Raw genomic sequence first — 2,957 nt, forward strand, 5'->3', positions numbered from 1 at the left:
CGAATGCTGCAGCTTCTATCAGTTTTTTTCTCTGATGGTTTCTGTATTGTTAAGATGGTCCGTGGCTACAAATAACAGTCACTTGAGTAACTCAAATGGGATTTTTCGCAGTAACAAAGTGTCAGTTGGTGGTGGTGACGGGCACTGATTCAACAACTGGACGGTCAGGACCAGGACCAGCCTTTCTGTGACCGTGACCTTTCCCCATGTGCCAGGTGCTGCGCCTCACGGTGTCCTCAGCAGGCGTGGTGTCCCCCCCGGCTCCGGGTAGTGGAAAGCAGAGGGCACGTCTGAACAGCAGTCTGCCCCTTCCACCAGGCTGTGGTCCCCGGCATCCCCCCAGTGCAGGGGGGCTGGAAGGTGGGGACAGGGCTGGCTCCACCAGGGTTTCCCATCCTGGGCACTGGTGACGTTTGGGCTGGACAGCTGTTTGTCATGGGGACCGTTGGAACCGCACGTGTGCCGTGTCCCCGGGACTGCCTGGCTTCTCCGTCAGCAACGCCTCACACAGCTCTGGGGGCACGGGAGGGATGCAGCCCCCTGTCTGCACACACAGGAGTGTGGCATTAGAGAGGTCTCAGGGCCTGGCCTGGAGTCACAGCTCCCAGCGCCTGGGTGGTAGGCATGTAGCACAATACCTTATCCCACAGGGACATCCTGCCTGTGCCTCTGGAGAGGAACCGCCATGCCCAGGACCTTGGGGACCCAGCCTCACCAGGTGGCCAGGTCAGCATCCCACTGGGTCCTCTGCATGTCACACTTTCTGGGAGAGCCTTGGCTGTGAGCCCACCCCAAGAATAGCACCTCGGCTTCCCGCAGTGGATCCCAGGCCAGCCTGGCGGGGGTGGAGCCTGGCTCCCGCCCCAGGGAGCTGAGGCCCGGGGCCTGGGTGCTGCTCTGACCCGCAGCCCTGTGCGGAGGGTCTGGGAACCACCGAGGGCTGCCCTCTGGGCCGTTCGGGCCCCAACAGCGGGTCCTTCAGCCTTAACAGGCTTTGGGGGTGCCGCAGGCCAGGAACGGGACAAGGCTGGCTTTTCCCCGGTCTGGCCTGCTGCCCGCCCAGAGCCTGCCTCCAGATGCGGACCGGCACCCGCCCTCACCAGGCTCTCCACGCTCCCTGGGGAGGGGGCAGCAAGGCCCAGCATCGGCCTGGCCCCTGCCTCTCCCATCGGCGGCCACCCCTCCCACTCCTGCTTCAGGGCGTCTGGTCTCGACTTCCAGGCAAGGCGGGGGAGGCGAACGCTGTGCTGGCCCCCGAGACCACATCGAAGTACAGCGCTACGATGGCACTAGACGTACGAGACTACGAGACCCACCGAAGCCCAGCTGAACAGAAGTCCTGTGACGAAGCCTACGATGGCACTAGACGTACGGGACCTACCGAAGCCCAGCTGAACAGAAGTCCTGTGACGAAGGCTGTGCAGAAGAAGCCACGTCGAGACCGTGTTGAATGTCAACCGTAACTGAAAACTAGGATGTCGGTAAGGCGCAGCTCACCACGGGGCCACCCCAGTCCCAGCCATCAGCCCACGCCAAGCCCATGGTCCAGGCTGAGGCAAGGGAGCTTCGCTCTTGGGGACGGGTGAGCAAGGAGCTTTCTCCCCACTCTGGTCGCCGACCGAGAGGACGGACCTGGGCCCGTGGCAGGGAAAAGGAAGCCAGCCGCTGGAGACGTCCCTGGCTCTCGCGAACCCCTGGATGCAGCCAGGCCTGAAGTCCCTGGACTTCAGCGTTCCCTTTTTAGCTTAAGGCAGTTCGAGTTACCTTGTGACCCAAAAGCTGGCAAAGGACCTCAATAATCATCGCTCTCCGGCCCCGTAACGTCGGGTGAGACAAGGAAGCCCTGGGCTCCTGCGACCACTGGCAGCAGGAGGAGGCTGGAGTCTCAGCTCCGCCACTTACTAGAGTGGCGATCTTGACCTTATCTCACCTCTCCGAGCCTCCATCTGTTTACCCGTAAAGGGATGGTGCTGGTTCTCAGTGGTCATGAGAATTAAATGGAATAAGACTCATAAAGCCCTTGGCCTGGTGCCTGGTATGTGGGAAAGTGCTCGATACAATGTAGCCATTGTCTGGTAAGAACCAGTGATGATACTGAGTGTGGCGACAAGAACCATTCCCGCTGACAATAAAAGTAGCCACGTAGGCGGCGTGGTAACCACCGAGAGCTGTAGGCTCGCCGGGCCCTGAGCTGGGACACGCTCCCTTCAGGCCCCACCCACTTGGTCCCAGCAGTGCTGCCTGTGAGCAGAGTGGCACCAAGTCTGTGGCACCCCCTTGCTGCATAGGTGCCACCTTGGCACTTAATGAGAGGCCAGTTTGTTTGCCTTCCAGGCCAAGAACCCAGGTGTCGGAGACCATAGCTCCTTCGCCAGCGAGACCAGCACAGGACAGCAGGCCCCGCAGCGGTCAGCCGTCTGCCCTTGCCACGGTGACCTGTGCTTCGGTAAGTGCTCCCTGACCCCTCTGTCGGGAGCCATTAGGACTGGCACGTTTAACAGTTGAAAACAGAGGATGCTCAATTAATTCGAATTTCAGAAAAACGAGTCATTGATTAGTAGAAGATATCACAAATGTTACGTGGACATATGAATTCGTCGTTTATCTGAAATTCTTATTGAACTTGGCGGTCTGTATTTTATCCGGCACCCCTAAGAGCCTGTGTCCTCATCACCCTCGCACTGTGTGATTCTGCTGCGGGCCAGCTGGCCTCAGGTGTGGGCGGGGTCTGACCGATCCGCACAGCCTATCCAGCTGGCCACACTGACTGGTTCAGAGGCAGGCATGTGGCACCATCAGTGACCACTGAGAGGCCGCCTGGGACCTCGCTGTGACAAAAAGGCGGAGGCTCCCTCTCCCAGCTGTGTGTGCTGAGTTTGGAGTGCAGGTGGCCTTTTTTGGTTGCAGTGTAAGGACAGCCTACCCCGCAAAGCAGAGACAGACCAAGGCTGAAGGAG

General features: G+C 59.8%; 1 long non-coding RNA gene across 1 annotated transcript; it reads left to right on the forward strand.

Annotated features, from left to right (window-relative positions):
• The first annotated feature begins 6 nt into the window (after positions 1 to 6).
• Positions 7 to 1,237, forward strand: LOC112480266. Its single transcript, XR_003046527.1, has 3 exons — positions 7 to 215; positions 651 to 726; positions 1,222 to 1,237. It is a non-coding gene; the product is annotated as an uncharacterized LOC112480266 (long non-coding RNA).
• Positions 1,238 to 2,957: the final 1,720 nt, after the last annotated feature.

This window comes from Pteropus alecto, unplaced genomic scaffold (genome assembly GCF_000325575.1).
Source record: "Pteropus alecto unplaced genomic scaffold, ASM32557v1 scaffold15, whole genome shotgun sequence".
Classification (NCBI taxonomy): domain Eukaryota; kingdom Metazoa; phylum Chordata; class Mammalia; order Chiroptera; family Pteropodidae; genus Pteropus; species Pteropus alecto.